The sequence below is a fragment of the Sorex araneus genome, chromosome X (genome assembly GCF_027595985.1).
Source record: "Sorex araneus isolate mSorAra2 chromosome X, mSorAra2.pri, whole genome shotgun sequence".
NCBI lineage: Eukaryota > Metazoa > Chordata > Mammalia > Eulipotyphla > Soricidae > Sorex > Sorex araneus.
This window is the reverse complement of record NC_073313.1, coordinates 1,994,645-2,016,826: the sequence shown is the minus strand read 5'-3', so window position 1 is coordinate 2,016,826 and position 22,182 is coordinate 1,994,645.

The window sequence follows — 22,182 nt, the reverse complement described above, 5'->3', positions numbered from 1 at the left end:
TATCCATGTGTTTGTTGGTGTATGTTGGTGTTTCCGTATATATGTCTCTGTGTCTGTGCGCATATGCATCTGTGTATGTCTCTGTGTGCACATTTGTCTGTGCATGTGTGTTTGTGTATATGTCTCTGTGTGTCGGTACATCTGTGAAAGCATGTAGGTCTGACGTGTGTGTATTTTTGTGTAGCTCTCTGTGTGCATGCAGTTGCATGTCTGAGTACAGGTCTCAGTATGCCTGTGTGTCTGGATTCATGCTATGTGTATCTGTGTTCTATGTGTGTGCAATATCTGCGTCTGTGTTTATGTACGTGACACTGTGACTTTCTCTGTGTATGCATTTTGTATCTGTGTTTATGTTTGTGTGTGTATGCATCTTTGTGTCTATCTATCTTTCTGGGTGTTTCTCTGTGTATGTCTGTGAGCCTGTATATATGTCTATCTGTGTCTCTGATTGTTTTTGCATGTCTCTGAATGTATCTGTGTGTCTCTGTGTGGCTATGTACATCTATTTCCATACATCTGTGTGTGTGCATCTGAGTGTCTCTGTACATGTCTGTGTGTTTCTCTGTGTTTCAATATGTAAGCACTTATCTGTGTTTGTCTTTGTATGTGCATGTATATGTGTATATGTATACATCTGTGTGTCTGCTTATGAATGTGTGCATATTGTGTTTATGTATATTGTATGTAGGTGTGTGTCTATGTGTGTGCTTTAGTATGCCTCTGTATCTGTGTGTGCATGTGTGTCTCTGTATATTGTAGTGTATGTGCATATACCTATGTGTGTGCATGTCTATGTGTTTGTGTATGTCTGTGTGTGCATATGTCTCTGTATGTCGTGAGTGCATGTGTCTGTGTACATGTCTGTGTCTGTGCATGTCAGTGTCATGTGTGCAAGTATGTTTCTGTATATGTTGCATATCTGTACCTGTGTGCATTGTGTCTATGTGTGTTAGTATCTGTATATATGTCTGCATGCACATGTATGTCTCTGTGTAAATGTCTGTGTGCCTGGGTATATGAATATGAATGCATGTGTTTTTGTGTGCCTATGCTGTGTACATGTCTCTATGTGCATCTGTGTTTCTATGCATAAATATGTCACTAAGTCTCTGTGTATATATCTTTGTGTCTGTGTGTGCATGTGTGCATCTGTGTATGTGACTATTTGTGTCTCTCTGTGTTGCATTGGGTATATCTGTGTATATGTCTGTGTGTGTCTCTCTGTCTCTGTGTGTATATGTCTGTGTGTTCATGTATGTCAATGTATATGTTTGCATCCGTGTGTCGGTATTTCTATGTCTTTGTTTATGTTTTTGTGTCTGTGTGGTTGTAGATGTGGGTCTGTGTATATATCTATGTGTCTCTGTGTTTATGTCTGTATGTGTCTCTATGGTTGAGTGTCTGTACATATGTGTTCCTGTGTATATGTGTGTTATGTGTGCATGTTTATGTAATTGTGTATGTAAATGTCTGTGTGACAATGTGTATGTCTGTGTCCCTGTGTGTACATGTGTCTCTATATATGTCTGATGTCAGTCTGTGGAAGTGGCTGTGTATGTCGTTTTCTGTGTGCAGGTATGTGTGTCTCTATTTTTGTGTGTGTTCTTGTGTGCCTGTGTCTGTGTGTACACATGGGTGTGTGCCAGTGTATGTTTTCTTGTGTCTGTGTACGTTGTCCATATATACACACACGTCTGTTTATTTGTGTGTCTGTGTGTGCATATGTCTGTATCTGTGCATGTACAGTTGTAGTTCGTGGATACATATGTGCATGTATTGTGCATATGTCTTTGTATATGTCTATGTGTCTGTGTTTATATCTGTGTATATGGCTGTGTGACTGTGTTTCTCTGTACACGTCTGCTGTCTCTGTGCATGCCTTTAATTGTACAGGTCTGTGTCTCTGGTGCACATGTGTTTGGTATATGTCTGTGTACATCTGTCTATATGAATTTTCTGAGTGTGTGCATGTGTTTCTATGTGTATGTCTGTGTCTGAGTGTGCGTGTGTATGCTCTTCTCTGTGGGTACACATGGTCTCTGAGTATATGTATATATCTGGAGTGTGTCCATATGTATGTGTAGGATAACATGGGATTTGTCCTTTTAGCCTTGCCTTAGGGAACATAGATTATCTTAAAGCAATGTCTTTTCTGTATGGACACAGGAAGACAATATTGTGCTTGTAACTTGGGAGTTGATTGACTCCAATATTTACTCCTGGGCATCTTCTTTCTTAACTCAAGTTGCCCTCAGTTCCTAGCACCCCAAAAGCAGGATCCCAACGAGGGACAGGACGGATGCAGGGCAAGCAGTGAGTTATGTGCTACCCTGGCATCGAAATGGGCCAGGCCAAAGTGCCACAATACTCAACTACAAGTTGAGGGCATGATCATGGATAATGCTGTCATGATCCAAAAGTAACAATGAGATTTGGATCCTGCTGGGGTTAGGAAGACTAACCTGGCCTGAGGACTGTGGTCTGGATTATATAGTGAATGTCCTCAGGAAAAACCAAACTTTATATCTCTTACTGTGCTCATACAGAATAACATTGTTAGAAATATTAGAAGTAGATTTACTATAACTATTTAAGTAGATTACTAGCTCACACCCTGATACACCCTTGTTTGAAATCACACCCTTGAGTGGATCTCCTTAGATGAGATTTCCTTAGATGAGATTTTGTTAATTTCCTCAAGAAATGGTCTTACCCTTCTTTGTTGATTTGTTGATGTTAAACACACCTTTCTGTCACCACCCTATGTAATTTCCTATATAAACTAAGACTGTGGGGCACTGAGAGGAGATAGAAGATACGGGGGGAGAAAGAAGACAAGGGGAAAAGAGACAGAATACAGAGGAAGAAGACAGAGGAAGAAGACACAGAAGCAGAGGCAGAGAGACAGATGCAGAGAGATAGGCGCAGGAGACAGACAAAGAGAGTACAGTGGCACACACATAAGCAGAGCACAAGGTGAAAGAAGTGAGAGCGAGCAGGACAGAAAGGGGAATATTAGAAGATCCAGAGAGAGATCGAGAATGGGGAGGAAGCAACGAGAGAGACAGGAGTGTATAGAGAGGAGATTGGAATAAACTGCGATTTAGACCAACTAGCTTGGCTCCGTTTCTGCCTTCGCCTGCCTCATGATTGCCATCAACCTCCCCGAGGTGGGGAAGCAGCGTGAGACTACCAAAGGCGGGCAGCGGGAGAGATAGAGCCCCGCTTGGGCCCTCTCTCTTCTTTCTTGTGTTTTTACACATGTATGTCTCTGTGTCTGCATGTCTGTGTTGCACATGGGTGTATGTCTGTGTATGTCTATCGGTTTATATGTGTGTATTTATGCTTGTGTGTCTCTGGGTGTATACATTATGTCTGTGTTCATTGTGTATATTTGTGTACATGTCTGCATGTGCATGTGTCTGTGTGTTCCTGCATCTCTGAGTATTGCGTTTGTCTATATATACCTCCCTGACTCTGTATTATGTCCATTGTGTTTTCGTCTGTCCCTGTGTGTCTCATGTGTGTTAAGTGTGTGTGCATGTGTGAGAGTCTGTATATTAAGTCCACTCTGTGATTGTGTGCATGTGGGTGTATGTCTGTTTATATATTTGTGTGAGTTTATGGGTTTATAGGTGGTTATAGGTTCATTTGTGCATATCTGTCTAGGTATATATCTGTGTCTCTGTGTATATGTCTGTGTGTCTTTCTGTCTCTCTGTGTGTCTCTGTGTTAGTGTAGCACGTGTGTGTATATCTGTATGTGTCTTTGTGTGCAAACCTGTGTGTCTGTGTATAAGCCATAGCTGTGCTGTGCCTGTGTGTGTGCATGGGGAATGTTCTTGTATATGTTAGTATATGTCTGTGGGTCCTCGTGGGTGTGTCTATTTATGTCTCTATGAATATTTGTCTGTGTATATTGTATACATTTCTGGGTGTGTGTGAGTGTATCTGTGTATATGTCTGTCTGTGCATATCTGTGTAGCTATGTATATGTCTGTGCATTCAAGTGTATATGTATATATCTGTGTGTGTCTCTGTGGGTCAGTCTGTGTGCTTTACTTCTGTCTCTGTGTGTCTGTGCATATGTCTGTGTCTGTGTCACTGTGGCTATATAGATCTGTGTTTCTGTGTGTCCATGTCCATGTCTTTGTGTGCATATGTGAGTCTTTTCATATGTCTGTGTTGTGACTTTGTGTATCTATAAGTGTGTCTGTGTATATCTGTGTGAGTCTCTGAATGTGTTTGTATATACTTGTCTGTGTATATGTTTCTCTGAGTTTGTGTATATTACTGTGTCTGTACACACGTGTCAGGGTATATGTCTGTGTTTTCCTGATTCTGTTTGTATATGTTTGTTATGTGTGTGCATGTGTGTGATTTTGTATACGTCTGTCCCTGTGTGTGTCTCTATGTGTGTCCGTGTGCGCATGTGTGTATCTGTGTTTGCATTTTTGGTGTGTCTATGTATATATCTGTGTTGTTAAGGCTGTGTGTACACATGTGTATATATCTCTATACATATGAGTGTGTATTGTATGTCTGCCTATATGTGGTATGCCTTTATATGTATATGTATGTGTGTCCATATATATTTCTGTTTTTCTCTGTGTGTGTATATGCCTATGTCTCTGTGTGAATATGTGTCTATGAGTCTGTGCATGTTTCTGTATCTGTGTGTCTGTGTATATATGTCTCCATGTGTCTGTGTGTGCCTTTTTGTGTCTATACATATTACCTGTGTCTGTGTGTCTGTGTCTGCATATATGTCTGTTTTTGACAATGTGCATGTGTGTTCATTTATATATCTGTTGTATTAGTGTATGTCTCTATGTGTCTATACATCTGTGTGTCAGTATGTGCATGATTTTGTCTGTGTGTATGTTTGTGTGTGCACATTGGATGTGTGTCTGTGTACATGTCTGTGTCTCTCTGCATGTGAATTCGTGTCTGGGTCTATTTCTGTGTTTGTATCGATCTGTGTTAGGGTGTGTCTATGTGTTTATATTTGTGTGTGCTCATGTGTTTTTATGTGTTTTTCTCTGTATGTCTGTGTGTACATGTCTATGCTTGTGCATATGGCTCTCTATATATCTCTGTATATATGTCTGTGTGTCTGTATGTGCTCATTTTTGTGAATATGTATAAGTCATTATGAATGTTGCGTATGGGTATCTGTGTATATGTCTCTGTGAGTCTGTGTATATCTGTGTGTATCCGTGTGTGCATGCATGTGTCTGTCTATACTTACATCTGTGTGTTTTAATGTGTCTCTGTGTGTGCATATTTGTTTCTGGGTATATGTCTCTTTGTGTCTCCATGTGTCTACTGTGTCTCTACATATGTCTTTGTGTGTCTGTGTATATTTGGGGGTGTCTGTGTATATGTCTGACTCTCTCTGTGTGCAGGTTTGTGTGTGTTTTGGTATATGTTTGTATATCTGTGTGTACATATGTATGTCACTGTGTATATATTTGTGTATTTGTGTGTGTCTGTGTTTCTCTGTGTATAAATGTTCATTGTCTTGAGTACACTTATCTGTATACGTGTGTGCCATATGGTGGTCTGCATATATGGCTATGTGCCTATGTCTGTGTGTCTCTCTGTTCCTTTTGTGTATGCATGTTTGTGTATATGTTTAAGTGTATATCTATGTCTGCATATGTCTGTATGTGTCTGTATATCTATGAGTCTCTGTGTATGTTTGGGTGTATATCTCTGTGTGTCTCTCTGTGTGTATATGCCTGTTTGTCTCTGTGTGTACCTTCTTATGTGTCTGGGTCTTTTTCTATTTCTGCCTGTATGTGTATATCTGTGCATATAATTGTGTGTGTTTCTTTCTGCATCTGTTAGTGCACATGTGTGTCTGTGTGATGTGTGTGCTTGTCTGTATATGACTATGTGTCTATATACATATGGTTCTGTGTGTCTTTGTATATGACTGTGTCTCTATGTGTTTGCATGTGTCTTTGTGTGCATGTGTGTGTGCATGTAGATATGATTGTGCATTTAATTCTGTGGGTAACTACTGTTTTTATGTGTATGTCTGAGTATCTTTGTGTGCATCTATTGTCTGTCTGTGGTTGTCTGTGTGTATATGTCTGCATATATGTACATATTTGTATGTGTATTTGGGTGGCTGTGTCTGTGTATCTGTGACCGTGTTGCATACATATCTACATATTTGTATATATGTATCTGTATATCAGTGTGTGCATATCATTGTGTATGTCTGTGCATGGCCGTGTCTGTTTATGTGTCTGTATCTGTGTTTATGTCTGTGTGTAAGTGTGTCTGTGTGTTATCATATGTGTGTATGTTTGTGTGCAGATTGATCTGTGTATACGCATGTATCTCTGTGTGTGCATTGTGTGTGTCTTCTCTATGCGATTGTCTATATGTCTATGTGTGTCTCTGTGTGTGCATTCATGTATGTGTCTGTGTGTAAATGTCTTTGTCTTGTGTATGTGTCTGTGTGGGCTCGTGCTTCTACGGACACATCTCTGTGTGTCTCTGTGTGCCTATGTATATGTGTATATGCCTGTCTTCTTCTGGCTTTGTCTGAATGTGTCTGGGATTTTGTGTGTACATGTGGGTGCCTGTGTCTCTTTGTTTGCATTAGGTGCATGTGTGTGTATATGTCTATATATCTGTGTGTGTCTTTGTCTATATATGCCTGTGTCTCTATGTATATGTCTGTGAGTCAATATGTCCTTGAGTGTCTCTGTATGTGCATGTTTGCACATATGTTGTGTCTATGTATATATATATATATATATATCTGTGCATGTATATGTGCATGAATATGTTTGTGTCTCTATATGCATGCATGTGTTTGTGAGTCTATGTCTGTGTGGCTGTGTGCATACACGTGTGTATGTCTATGTATATATGTGTGCCTGCATGTGTTTCTGTGTATATATCTGTGTGCATATGTATTTCTATTGTGCACATGTCTGTTTGCTTAATCCTCTCGGAATTTCTGTATGTCCATAGGTCTGTGTGTGCATTATGTATGTCAGTATGTGTGCATGAGTGCTTCTCTACATATATGCATGTGTCTTCGTATGTGTCTCAGGGTGTATATACTTGTCTATGTATCTTATGTCTGTTTGTGTATGTATATTCTGTGTGTCTCTGTATGTATGTGTGTGTGTAATTGTGTGTGTCTGTATATATATTCATGTCTGTCTATCTCTATGTGTGCCCATGTTTATGTCTCTGTTTTTGTGTCTGCATGTGTCTATCGGTGTGGTCTGTGAATATGAATGTGTGTGTGTTTCTATTTCAGAGTATAAGTCTTTATGCGTCTATGTTGCACGTGTCTGTGTGCACGTGTGATTATGTCGGTCTACTTATGTCTGTTTATCTGCATATGTATATGTCGATATCTATGTGTCTGCATATATATCTGTGTATATATCTGTGTGTCTATGTGCATATTTTTGTGTTCTAGGCATCTCATTGCTCATCGATTTACTCAAGAGGGCATCAGTAACGTCTACATTGTGAGACTTGTTGTTACTGTGTTTGGCATATCCAATATACCACGGGGAGCCTGGCAGGCTCTGCCATGCAGTTGAGAGGTGAGATATTCTCGGTAGCTTGCCAGGTTCTCTGAGGGGGTGGAAGAATCAAACCTGGGTCAGTCACGTGTAAGGCGAACGCCCTTCTGTTATGCTATCGTGCACACCTGTATTTGTGTTTATATGTCTCTTTGTCTCTACACATGTATCGCTGTACATGATGTGTATGTGTGTTCATGTCTCTGTCTGTGTATATGGTGTCTCTGTATATTCATTGGCTTGTGTCTGTGCACATTGGTATGTGTAGGTGTGTACATTTCTGTTTGTCTCTATGTATGTCAGTGTGTCTCTGAGTATATGTGTGTATCTGTGCATGTGTGTGTGAATATGTCTGTTTGTATATATGTACATGTGTGTTTGATTGTGTTTGTATGTCTATGAATATATATGTGTGTCTCTTTGGCTGTGTATGATTCTCTGTGTGCATTTGTATGAGTCTGTGTGTGCATATCAGTGTGTCTCTGTATGTGTTTGTGTGTCTTTGTATAAGTTCAATCTGTGCATACCTGTTTGCATGTGTCTGTGTATTTGTGTCTATGTATATGTCCGTTTTGTATGTGCTTGTGTGTATATCTGTGTCTGTGCGTATCTGTTTTTTATGTGTGTGCATTACATGTGTCTGTAAATATTGTATATAGATACGTGTGTGTCTGGTCTGTATATATGTATTTCTTTGTGTAAGTTTGTGGCTGTGCTTGCATGTTTGTGCTTTTGTGTGGACATGTATGTGTGTCTCTGTGTGTTTCTGTGTATATGACTGTGTACACATCTGTGTCTGTGTATGTCTGTGTGTCTTTATTGAACATGTGTGTTTCTGTGTATATGTCTGTGCATGTGGGGATGTGTGTCTGTCTCTGAGTGTGCACGTGTGTCTCTATGTCTGTGTCTGTGTTTTTATGTGCATATTCTGAGTGTGTTTCTAAGTCTATTCGTCCGTATTTCCACATTTGTGTCTGTGTATACCATTGTATTTGTTTATGTGTGATTCTGTCCACAAGTCTTACATATATATTGTGTCTGCATCTATGTATACGTGTGGTTGTAGCAGTGTGTGTGTGTTTATATATGTGTGGCTATGTGTTTCATGTCTGAATGTCTGTGCCCATGTGTAGGTACATGTATGTGTCTGTGTAAAAGTGTGTCTGTATATATGAATCTGTCTACATGAGTTCTTCTGTGTCTATTATATCTTGTGTATATTTGTGTTTTTGTGTGCATTTTCTGTGTCTATGCATGTATCTATATTATCTCTGTGTGTCTATATGTGTGTCACTGTGTGTCTGTGAATGCACATGTATATACCTGTCTCTATGTTGCATTGGGTGTGTGTCTGTGTATAGGTTTCTGTGTGTAACTGTGTAATTGCGTGTGTCTCTGTATTTGTCTTGTGTGTGTCTGCACGTATGTGCACGTGTGTCTATATATGTTAGTGTCTGTGCATGCGGAAGTGTGTCTGTATATGTCTGTGTATCTGTGTGTGTGTTCTGGGTATATTTCTGTGTGCGTGTCCTGTCTATATGTCTGTATTCATGGGTATCTGTGTGTGTATATGTCTAGGTATATGTCTCTTTGTGTGTATGTGTGCATTTCTTTTGTGTCTGAGCATATTATCTGTGGTGTCTTTGTGCGTCTGGTATATGCCTGTGTGGGTCTCTATTTCTATTTTTGTGCACGTGTGTCTGTGTATATGTCTGTTTCAGTCTGTTTCTGTGTATATCAGTTAGTGTACAAGTGCATGTTTTTTCTGTGTATGTCAGTGTGTGTGCATGTGGATGTGTGTCTGTGTACATATCTGTGTTTATATCTCTGTATGTGCATATGTCTGTATCTCTGTTTGCATGTGTGTTTGTGGCTGGGTATATTTTTGTGTGTCTATGTGTGTTTTTATACCTGTGTGCATGTGTGTATATGTGTGAGTATCTGCTTCTGCATGTCTGTGTCTGTATATACGTCTAGGTATATGAATTCATTTCTGAGTATATGTCTGTGTGCATACCTGTTTGTGTGCATGTGTTTCCCTGTATATCTGTGTGTCTCTGAGTGTATGCGTGCCTGTGGATGTGTGTGCATCTATGTGTTTGAATGTCTGCATGAGTCTGTGTATTCATTGTATTCATTTTCTGTGTCTGTATGTGTATATGCCTGTGTGTGCACTTTTGTGAGTCTGTGTATATGTGTGTTATGTCTGTGTACGTGTGTGTCTGTGTGGTGTTTTTGTGTTCTGTCTGTGTCTTGAGCATATGTCTGTGTGTGGTTGTGCGTTTATGATAGGGGGGCAGGGGAGTGTGCAAGTCTGTAAAATCTCTGCAGAGAGTGCCCAGAACGGGGCAGGGGTGGGTGTGGTCAGTGTGCTCCAGTCAGAGCTGCAAATGGACAGAGGGCGCACACACTGTCCCCCAGCTTACCAGCAGCACAGACACGGTGCAGGGCTGGGTCCCACCACACACGTGTGTTCCAGGGCTGCTGTGAGCTCCTCTGGATGATGACGGCATGGCCTTCTTCACTTCTGCTCAGCAAACAATGGCACCTGCATGCAAAGGGCAAGGCCCGAGGGGCTGCACCCCTTCCACCCTGTGTGGGCCACAATGAGTCTCTGTATATGTCTGTAGGTTTGTCTTTGTGTGTGCATGTTGGTATGTGTTCATGTATGTCTCTTTGTACATGTTTGTGTCTGTCTTTGCGTGTCTGTGTATATTTATGCACACATGTGTTGTGTCTTTGTATGTCTGTGCACATACGTGTGTGTATATGTACATGTCTGTATATTTGTATGTGCCGTGTATGTGTGACTATATCTTTTTATACATCTGTGCATCTCACTGTGTGCACATGTGTATGCATTTGTGTCTATTTGTGTCCGTATGATGTCTATCTGTCTATGTATATATCTGCGTGTTTGTGTATTATGTAGGCATGTGTTTCTGTGCATGTGTTATTTGTGTATAGGTCTTTTATTTTGTGTGTCTATCAGTTTATATGTGTTATCTCTGTGTGCAGTTTGTGTCTTGCTATGAATGTGTACCTGTGCATAAATGTCTGTATATATCAATGTGTATTGCATGTGTCTGAATCCGTGTCTTTGTGTTATATGTATCTGTGAAAATGTTCGTGTGTGTCTGTCTGTCAGTTTATATATCTGTGTATACTTCTGTGTGTGTCAAGAGTCTATGTGTCTATATATCTGATGTCCGTGTGAATGTGTGTGTCTGTGTGTCCATGTGGGTATGCTGTGTACATGTATGGTTTTCTATGTGTAAATGTGTATGTCTGTGTATCCCTGTATATATCCATTTGTGTTTGTGTATATGTTTATATGTGAACATGTCTCTGTGTGGCTATGTATATGCCCATGTGTATCTGTATCTATTTGTGTCTCTGTGTGTTTGTGTGTGTGCATGTATATGTATGTCTCTGTCTTGTGATTATGTCTATATTCCTTTGTCTCTTTTCTGTGTGTGCATGTCTATATCTGCATATGTATTTGCTGTGTCTTTATGTCTGTTTGTGTGCTTGTGTCCCTGTGTGTAGTTCTGTTTTTGTCTATGTATATATCTATGTGTACGCATGTTTGTGAGTCTGTGTATATCTCTGTGTTCTGTGTCTGTACAGGTGGGTATGATTATCTGTATATGTCTGTGAACCTCAGTTTGTGTATAAAGGTGTCTGCTTGTATGTTTGTTTCTGTAATATATATGAATGTCTGCTGTCTTTTTTTGTCCTGTGTGCATGTGTGTCTTGTACATGTTTGTATGTCTGTGTATACTCAATGTGTTTCTGTGTATATCTGTGTCAGTGTGTATCTGTAAGTTGTGTGTTTGTGTATATGCATGTGCTGTGTGGTTGCGTGGCTCTGTATATGTCTCTGTACCTCTGAATATCCACATGTTTGTGTGTCTGAGTCTGTGTATTTGTCTGTGGTATGTTTGTGTTTAAATTTGTAAATGTACGCTTCTTTGTTTACATTTGTGTGCCTTGTGTGCCTGTGAGCTTGTGCAGTTGTCTAGTGTGCTTCTGTGTGTATATATTTGTGTATAAGGCTGTATGTACATTTGTGTGTCTGTGTATAAGTCTATGTGTGATTTCTGTTTCTGTGCATTTGTCTAAGTATGTCTGTGTGTCTGACTATCTGTGTCTACAGGTGCATTAGTCTGTGTACATGTCTGTGTCTACATGTGTCTGTGTATGTGCATATGTCTCAGTGTCCATCTATTTGTGTGTGAATGTGGGTATATGTCTCTTTGTGTACGTGTGTGTCTATATGTCTGTTGTATGCACATGTGTTCACACTTGTGTGTCTGCATGAGCATATATTTGTGCCTGTGTGAATGTCTTTGTTGTCTGCATGTCAGAATATGTCTGTGTCTCATTCTCTGCATGTATGTGTACATGTGAACATGTGTTCACACTTGTGTGTCTGTATGAGCATGTATTTGTGCCTGTGTGAATGTCTTTGTTGTCTGCATGTCAGAATATGTCTGTTTCCCATTCTCTGCATGTATGTGTACATCCGTGTCGCTCTGTGTGGGTCTGTGTATATATGTGTGGCAGTGTGTAGGTGTATGTCTATTTTTATGTATTTGTGCATACGTCTATCGTGCATGTGTGTCTGTGTATCTCTGGGTGTGTATCTGTATGGCTGTCCATACGCGTGTGTGTCTATGTATATATCTGTGTGTCTTTGTGTGTCTAGGTATCTGTGTCAGTGTGTGCACGTGTCTGTATACATCTGTTTCTGTGTGTATATATATCTGTTGTGCATGCATGTGTATACATACACATATATGCGTGAATATGTTGTGTGTGCATGTGTCTATGTTTGTGTGCATATGTGCATGTGTGTACATGTGTATGACTCTGTATGGATCAGTTGTGTGTCTGTGTTAGCATATGTAAGTCTCTATATGGCTTTGTGGCTCTGTGTACATGTGGGTGTGTATATCCCTATGTTTCTGTGTATATGACCGTATGTATGTCTGTATATTGCCTTTTTCTGACTCTGTGTCTATGTGCATATTAGTGTGCCTCAGTGTGTCTGTATATATGTCTGTGTTTTGTCTGTGTGTGCATGTGTGTCTGTGTCTGTAAGGGTGCATGCGTGTCTGTGTATGCACATCAGTGTGAATCTGTGTATATGTGTGTCTTTGTCTATTTAGTCTCTGCTGTGTGTACATGGGGGTATCTGTGTATCTGTATATATGTGCATGTGGGTATCTGTGTATATGTCTGTGTGCTTGCATGTATGTGTCTGTGTATATATGTTTCCGCATATCTGCATAGATCTGTGTGTGCACATCAGTGTATGTCTGTGCATATGTCTGTGTGTGTCTATTTTGTATGCATGTGTACGATTTGGGTATGTATGTGTGGCCTTGTATATGTGGGTCGATATATTCATCTGTATATCTATGCGTGCCTGTGGATGTGTGTGCATCTATGTGTTTGAATGTCTGCATGTGTCTGTGTACACATTGTATTCATTTCCTGTGTCTGTTTCTATGTGTATATGCCTGTGTGTGCACTTTTGTGAGTCTGTGTATATGTGTGTTTTGTCTGTGTGTACGTGGGTCTGTGTATATGTCTGAGTCTCTGTATATCTGTCTGAGTGTACATGTTTGTGTCTGCATATGTGTATATTTGTGTGTCTGTATAATTCTCTATCTCTGTCTATATGTCACTGTGGGTCTCTAAATGTGTATGTAAATATCTGTGTGTATGCATTCTGTATGTTTCTGTAGAAATGATTGTAACTGTGTCTATGCACATATTGTATCTATGTCTGTGTATGTATGTATATATGTCCCTGTGTGTCTGTGTATATGTCTCTGTGCATGTGTATGTATCTGTGTGTACATCTGCATGCTGGTGTGTGCCTGTGTATATCTGTACATTCTGTGTGTGTCTGTGTATATGTTTGTGTCTGTGTCTATATGTCTATGTTTATCTGCGTCTGTACATCTGTACATATATGTCTATGTATGTCTCTGGGTGACTTTGTGTGGATGTGTGTGTCTGTGTCTGCATGTAGGTGCAGGTCTGTGTAAATGTCTGTCTGCACATGTGTGTGCGTCTATGTATATATCTGTATCTGTGCATATGACTGTGTCTATATAAGTGTTTGACTCTGCCTCTGTATATGTCTGTTTTGTATCTATGCGAGTTCATGTGGGTCTGTGTCTGTGTTTATGGTTGTGTGACTTTTGGCTGCATGTGTCTATATGTGTACGTACATCTTTCTGTGTATATGTATATGCATATGTATCTCTGTATCCACTGGTTGTGTAACTGCATGTATCTGTGGATATCACACTATGTGTCTTTGCGTATGTCTGTGTGTGCATCTGTATGTCTGAATTTAGGTGTATGTCTCCATCTTTATGCATTTGTGTTTATCTTTGTATATCTATGTGTCTTTGTATATATGTCTATGCCTATGTGTTCATGTGTGTGTGCATCGTGTTTGTGTATATGTCTATGCAACTCTGTGTGCATCTGTGTGATGTGTATATGTCTAGGTATTTGTATATGTCTGTGTGCACGTGTGTGAATTGTGTCTGCATCTACATGTGTGCATTTGGATATATGTCTCTGTGTATATGTGTCTATATGTCTATATATGTGAGGGTGTCTATGTGTCTATGCACACCTGTGTGATTCTATGTATATATCTGGGTGTGTCTCTGTATGTCACTCTTTTTTTCTCTGTGTTTGTCTATGTGTGTATCTGTTGGTACATGCATGTATCGGTATATACGTCAGTGTGTATCCCTTTGTGTACATGTGGGGGTGTCTGCATATATGGCTATGTTTGTGTGTGCTTGTCTATATGTCTTTGTGTGTATATATCTGTCTTCATTTTTCTTTGCACATATTGTATAAATGCACACATGTGCATTGCTTCTGTATGTGTCTTTTTTATATATGTATATCTGTGTCATGTACCTGTGTGTATATTTTTTCTGTGTCAGTGTGAGCCTCTTTTTCAATGTCTGTGTGTTTGCACATGTGTATGTCTGTGTATATACGCCTCTCTGTGTATCAATGTGTGTCTGTGAATATGCTATATGTGTTTGTGATTGTGTATTGGGATATAGGTCTGTATGTGCCTGTGTGTGTGTCTTTATGTTATGTTTGTCTTAATGTCTGTGTATATGTCTGTGCATCTCTGCATGATCTTGTGTGTGATTGTGTGTATCCATGTGTCTGTGTTTCTTTGTATATGTTTGGGTGTACATTGTGTATTCTGTGTCTACATTTCTCTGTGTCTGTATATATGTGTGGGTCCTTGTGTCCATATGTGTGTGGGGGTGTCTGTGCATGTGGATGTTTCTGTCTCTCTGTCTGGATGCGTGGAACTGGTTGTGTGTTTGTGCATATATCTATGTTTCTCTGTGTCTGCAGGTGTGTATTAATGTGTGTCTGTCTGTCATGATGTGCGTATCTTTGTATATGACTATATGTGTCTTTGTGTTTAGGTGTGTCTGTGTCAATATGTGTTCATGTGTGTGCTGAACTGTGTCTGTGTATACAAGTGTGTATGTGTCTGTGTGCATTTGCATATGTCTGTATGTGTGTGCGTGTGTGGGTGTATCTTTTTGTCTGTGTCTGCATGTTTGTGTGTCTTTGTATATATGTATGTCAATGTGTGTCTATGTATATGTGTGTGCATGTTTCTTCCGTGTCTATATATATGTGTCTTTCTCTCTGCTCTGTGATTCTATATATGCATGTATGTAGATGTTTGTGTTAGTGTGTTTTGTTTGCATTGGGTGCCAGTCTCTATGTGTCTGTATCTCTGTCACTTTGTGGACTGTGTATATGTGTCTCTGAGTGTCTGAGTATCTGTCATTGTGTATATCTTTGTGTGTGCATGTCTGTATGTGCATGTGTGCTTTTCTAGGTATATATATATGCATATATATATCTGTCACTGTGTCTGTGTGTGAATGTGTCTATCTGTGTGTTTGAATATATGTACAAATATATACCTATATATTTATAAATATAAATATATAAATATATTTATATTTATATTAAATATAAATTAAATATAAATATATATAAAATATAAATATAATTTATAAATATAAATTTAATATATTATAAATATAATGTATTGTAAATATTAATAAACATAAATATATAAATATATTTATATTTATATTAAATATAAATATAAAATATTTATATTAAATATAAATATGAGTAATTTATAAATATAAATTTAATATAAATATAAATATATCTATATATTTATATTTATAAATATATAGGTATATATTTGTATGTTTGGGTGCATCTGTATCTGTGTATATGCATACGTGTTTGCATGTCAGTGTTCATATATTTTAGTGAGTATGTGTTTGTGTTCCTGTGTGAATATGTGTATGTCTTCTATGTGCGTGCGTGTGTATATGTCTTTGTTGTGTATATAGCTGTATGTATGTCTCTGTGCATCTCAGTGTGTTCATGTCTGTATATGTGTGTAGGTGCAGATGTGTCTCTGTGTGTGCATGCATATGTCATGGTATGTATGTGTCTCTGAACATGTATCAGGTTGTGTGCACTTATATGTGTCTCTGAACATGTGTGTCTCTGAACATGTATCAAGTTCTGTGCACTTATCTGTGTTTTTGTGCATTTGTGTGTATCTGTGTATATATATGTATTTATGCATAACTGTGTTTCTATATATTGTATACACGTCAGTGAATATGTGTCTGTAAGCATTCCTATGTTTATGTCTGTGTGTGTGTCTGTGTCTGTGTGCATGAGTATGTCACTGTATGTCTCTTTGAGTCTGTATAAAACTGTGAGTCTATGTTTGAGCCTGTGCATGTGTCTGTATTTCAGTGTGTCTGTGCATGTGTGTGACCCTGTGTATATATGTATTTATGTGCTTATGTATGTCTATTGTCTTAGTTCACATGTGCATTGATATATGTCTGTATATGTCTATGCATGCATCTCTGGGTGTCTATGTCTATACATGTGTGCATCTATGTGCGTCTGTGTATGACATTTTTCTGTGCCCAGGTGTGTCTGTATGTGACTGTGCATGTGTTGCTGTGTATACATCTATATGTGTGTCTTGTGTATTTGTCTGGGTTGTGTGCTTCTCTGTGTGTCTATCTGTCTTTGTATCTCTAAATGTCTGTGCATCTGTATATATGTCTTTATGTGTGTAGTATATCTGTGTGCATAAATGAGTATCTGTGTATATATCTGTCTGTGTCTCTATATGTGTGTGTGCATATGTTTGTTTCTGTGGCTATGTTTATTTTGTCTCTGTGGTTATTTTTTTTTCTTTTTGGGTCACACCCAGCGTAGCTCAGAGTTATTCCTGGCTCTGCACTCAGGAAATACTCCTGGAGGTGCTTGGGGGAACATATGGGATGCCAGGAATTGAATCCAGGTCTGCCGCGTGCAAGGCAAACACACTACCCGCTGTGGTATCACTCCGGCCCTCGTTTCTGTGTGTTTATACATCTGTGTGTGTGCATGTGTTTGTGTCTGTGGATATGTCTGCGTGCAACTGTGTATGTTTGTGTGTCTCTGTGTGTTCATGGGTGTGTTGGTATATGTCTGTACATAATCGTATATCTATATGTGTCCCTATGTACGTGTCTGTATATATGGCTATCTGTCTTTATGTTTATGTCTGTGAGTGCAAGTTGGTTTGTCTCAGTGTATCTGTGCATGTAACTGTGTGTATCTCTCTGTATATGTATATATCTGTGTGTCTGTATGTGAGGTGCTTGTGTCCAGGTATATGTCTATGTGTATGTATGCATGTCAGCCTGTATATGCTTCTGTGTTCTGTGTGTGCATGCATGTATATGTTTGTGTTTATGTGTCAGAGTCTCTGTATGCCTGTGTTCCATATTTGTGTGTCTGTGCATATGTATGTGGGTGTATCTGTGTTTACATGTGGTTATGTATAAGTATGAGAATCTATTTCATGTTTGCATGTCCGTCTGTGTGTCTGTACATATGTATGTGGATTTTGTCTCTGTGTGTGCCTTGTGTTTGTGCCTGTGTATTTATCTGTGTCTCTTTGTGTGTACATGACTATGTGTCTCTTGTGTGTATGGGTATATGTCTGTGCTTGTGTATTCGTATGTATGTCTGTGTGTGCATGTGTATCTATGTGTGTGCATAGGTCTTTGTGTGAATGCATATTGTGTGTGCATGTCTCTGTGTAGCTCTGTTGTGCATGTCTGTGTGTCTCTGTGGGTGGGTGTGTATGTCTGTGTATCTCTATGGGTGCGTATGTCTGTGTCTATGTGGATATATATATGTGTATGTGTGTCTATGTGTACGTCTGTTTGTAAGAAGAGGGTGGCAAGTCTGTACAATCTCTGCAGAGTGCCCAGAGTGGGGCAGGGGTGGGTGTGGTCAGTGTGCTCTAGTCAGAGCTGCAAATGGACAAAGGGCACAGACACTGTCCCCCAGCTTACCAGCAGCACAGACACGGTGCCAGGGCTGGGTCCCACCACACACGTGTGTTCCAGGGCTGCTGTGAGCTCCTCTGGATGATGACGGCACGGCCTTCTTCACTTCTGCTCAGCAAACAATGGCACCTGCATGCAAAGGGCAAGGCCTGAGAGGCTGCACCCCTTCCACCTTGTATGGCCCACAGTGAGTCTCTGTATATGTCTGTACTTTGTCTTTGTGTATGCATGTGGGTATGTGTTTGTGTATGTCTCTCTGTGTGTCTCTGTGTACATGTGTGTGTCTGTGCATGTTTGTGTGTGTTCATGCAGTGTTTTTGTATGTCTGTCTGTATATATGTGTGTGTCTATGTGATCATGTCTATGTTTATACATGTCTGTGTCTCTGTATATGTATGTGTCTCTGTATATGTGTGTGTCTCTGTGCATGTGTTATCTGTGAATATGTCTGCTTTGTATGTGTCCATCTATATGTCTGTGCATATGTGTGTATTATCTATGTGGGCAGTTTCTGTCTCTATATGAGTATGTATCTGTGTATGAATGTCTGTGTGTATGTCTGTGTGTATGGGCATGTGTCTGTGTGTCCAGGTAAATATCTGTGTCTTTCTGTTCATTTGTGTATGTCTGTATGTCTTCATGTGTACGTCTGTGTAAATGTCGGGGTGTGTGTCTGTGTGTTTCTATGTGTAGATGTGTGTATTTATGTCAGTGTATATGTCTCTGTGTGTCTGTGTATATTTGTGTGTCAGAGTCTGTATGTATATATGTCTGATGTTTCCACGTGTTGTGTGCATGTAAGTGTGCTGTGTATGTATCTGTTTCTCTGTAAATGTGTCTGTGTATATGTCTGTGTGTAATATATTTGTCTTCTGTTTACATTATGTGTGTCTATATATATGTCTGTGTACCTCTGTATGCGTGCATGTGTGTCTGAGTCTGTGTATTTGTCTGCTGTCTATGTGTGTCTATATTTGTAAATGTATGTTTCTATGTTTACATTTGTGTGTCTGTCCATATGAGTGTTTGAGCATTTGTTTTGTGTGTCTGTGAATATGTGTGTATCCGTGGATAAGTCTCTCTGTGTGCATTTGCATGTCTGTGTATAAGTCCGTGTGCATATCTGTGTCTGTGTGTGTCTGTTTGTGCACATGTGTTTCTGTGCATTTTTCCCATGTATTCCTATCTCTGTATGTACATGTGTTAGGCTATGTACATGTCAGTGTATCTACATGTGTCTGTGTGTGCATGTCTCTATACATCATTGTATTTGTGTGTGTGCAAGTGGGTATGTGCGTATGTGTATACGTCTGCCTCTTTGTGTGCATGTGTTTGTGTACATCTGTGTCTATAAGTCTATGTCTATATGCCTGTATATGTGTGCTCGCAAGTGTGTGTCTGTGTGAGCATGTATATATCTGTATCAATATCCTTGTTATATGTATGTCTGTATATGTCTGTGTCTAATTCTCTATGTGTATATGTCTTTCTATGTGTACATGCTGTGTGTGGGTCTTTGTATCTCTCCATGTCTGTGTGGGTGTGTGTATTTCTCTGTATGTCTCTGTGAGACACTGTTTGTGCATGTGTATCTCTGTATATGTCTGCGTGTATCTGTGTACATATGTGCATTTCTGTATAAACGTGTCAATTCATCTGTTTTCAAACCTGTGTGTGCATGTGGGTGTGTAACTATTTGTCTGTATATTATCTGTGTATGCAGGTGAGCAGGTGTAAGTCTGAGTACATTGGTGTTGTGTTTGTGTGTGTGCATGCAGGTGTCTGTGTGTATATGTCTGTACCTATGTGTGCGTATGTTTGGTGTACATATATATATGTGTGTGACTGCATACGTTGGGGGGTGCCTGTGTAGGACAGTTGTATGTCTGTTTCTTTGTGTGTCTATGTCTGTGTTTCTGTGTATATATATGTGTATATTTGATTGTGTCTATGTTTCTATGTATATACCTCTGTATCTTATGCTGCCATAAGTGTCTGTGTCTATATGTGTATTTGCATATGAGTGTATGTGGATGTCTGTATATCCATCTGTAAGTGTCTGACTGCACTACTTCTATCTGTGTGTCATGTGTTTGGGATCATGTGTGTGTATATGTCTGTGTGTTTCTATGTATATATCTGTGTGTGCATGTGCGCATGTGTATCCATATGTGCATCTGTGAGTTTGTACATGTCTGTGTGTTCATTTATCTATGCACACATGTCTGAATATTTGTGTCTCTGTATATGTCTGTCAGTCTGTGCATCTTTATTCGTGTCTGTGTGGAGATGTGTGTCTTTGTATATGTCTGTGTGTATCTGCATTTGCACTGGGTGTGTCTGTGTATATGTACTTGTGTGTCTTGTGTGTCTATGTCTGTCTGTATGTGTCTACATGTCTGTATGTCAGCATGTATGCATCTGCATATCTGTATATATACGTGTGTGGGTATGTGTCTATCTGGCTGTCTGTATACATGTGTATCTGTACATGTCTTTAGGTGAGTTTGGGTCTCTCTGTATGGCTGTGTATACGTCTGTGTCCCAATGTCTGTGCATGTATGTGTCTATGGGTATATGTATATCGCTGTGTGTCTGTATATATCTTTGCATGTCTGTATGGCTATATCACTGTCTATGCAAATGTGTCTGTGTATATGTATGTATGATTGTCTCTGTGTGTCTATTTGTGTCTGCGGCTCTGTGTGTGAAAATAGGTTTATATTTGTACGTGTTTCTGTGTATGCTTATAAATGTGTGCATGCATGTATGTGTATCTGTCTATATGTCTGTGTCTCTGTATATATGTCTGTGAGTGACTATGGGTGTGTGCGTGTGTGTATATCTGTGTATATCTGAGTCAGTGTCTGTACATATGCCTGTGTGTTTACATGTGTATTTATCTCTGTGTGCCGGTGTATGTCTGTGCACATGTCTATGTATGCAGGTGTATTTGTACATTTCTGAGTGTCTGATTCTGTGTGTATAATCTGTTCTGTGTGCATGTGTGTGTTTGTATATACCTGTGGGCATGTACGTGTGTTTTTGTGAACGTTTTTCTGATTCTCTATAAGTCTGTAAATATGGGTGTTTATCTGTCTATATGTCTATGTGTGACTGCGTAAGCATATGTGTTCATCTATATGTTTGATCTATGTGACTATAGGTCTGTGTGTGCACATGTGTATATGACTGTGTCTGTGTATCTGTATCTGTGTATTCTTCTGTGTATCTGAGTATGTTTGTGTATATACATATTTCTGTGTGAGAGATTATTTCTATATCTGTGTGGGCATGCGTCTGCGTGTCAGTATATATCTCTGTGTGCACTATTGTTTTGTTTCCCTCTGTGAGTGTATACCTGTGTTTCTGAATAAATGTCTATTGTGTCTGAGTCTGTGTGCATGTCTAATGTCTATGTGTACATGTGACTTGTCTGTGTCTGTATATGTCTTGTGTTTTTGTGTGCACTGGGTGTATGTCTTGGCACATGTCTACGTGTCTTTGAGTGTGCATGTGTGTGGTGTTTGTGTATACGTCTGTGTATATGTGTGTATCTTGTGTGCATGTGTTTGTGTATATGTGTGACTGTGTGTCTATGTGTGTGTTGTGTATGTCTGTGTGTGAATCTGTGTGTGCCTATGAATATGGGTCTGTGTTTGGGTGCCTCAGTGTATAGGTGTGTATCTGTACATTTGTGTCTATATATGTTTGTGTGTGTCTCTGTACATCTATTTGTGATTAGGTATATGATCATGTGTGTCTATGTATATGCCTTGTCTTTTTATGTGGCTATGTATGGTGTTTGTGTATATGTCTGTGTGTAACTATATATACCTGTATATCTTTTGCATATGTGCTGTGTATGTCTCTCCGTGTCTTTTTATATGCCTGTGTGTGTCCACGTGTGTCACTCTATATGTTTTCATATCTTTGTGTGTGCATATAGGTGTGTCTGTGTATTTGTCTTTGTATCCGTCTATGTGTCTATTTATGTCTTTGTATATATCAGTGTGTTCGTGTGTCTCTGTCCTTAAGTTTCTAAGTATATTTCTGTTCGTGTCTGTGCGTCTGTGTGTGGGTATCTTTGTGTCTCAGTCTGTATATAGGTCTGTGTGTGCATGTGAGAGTCTTTGCGCATAATTT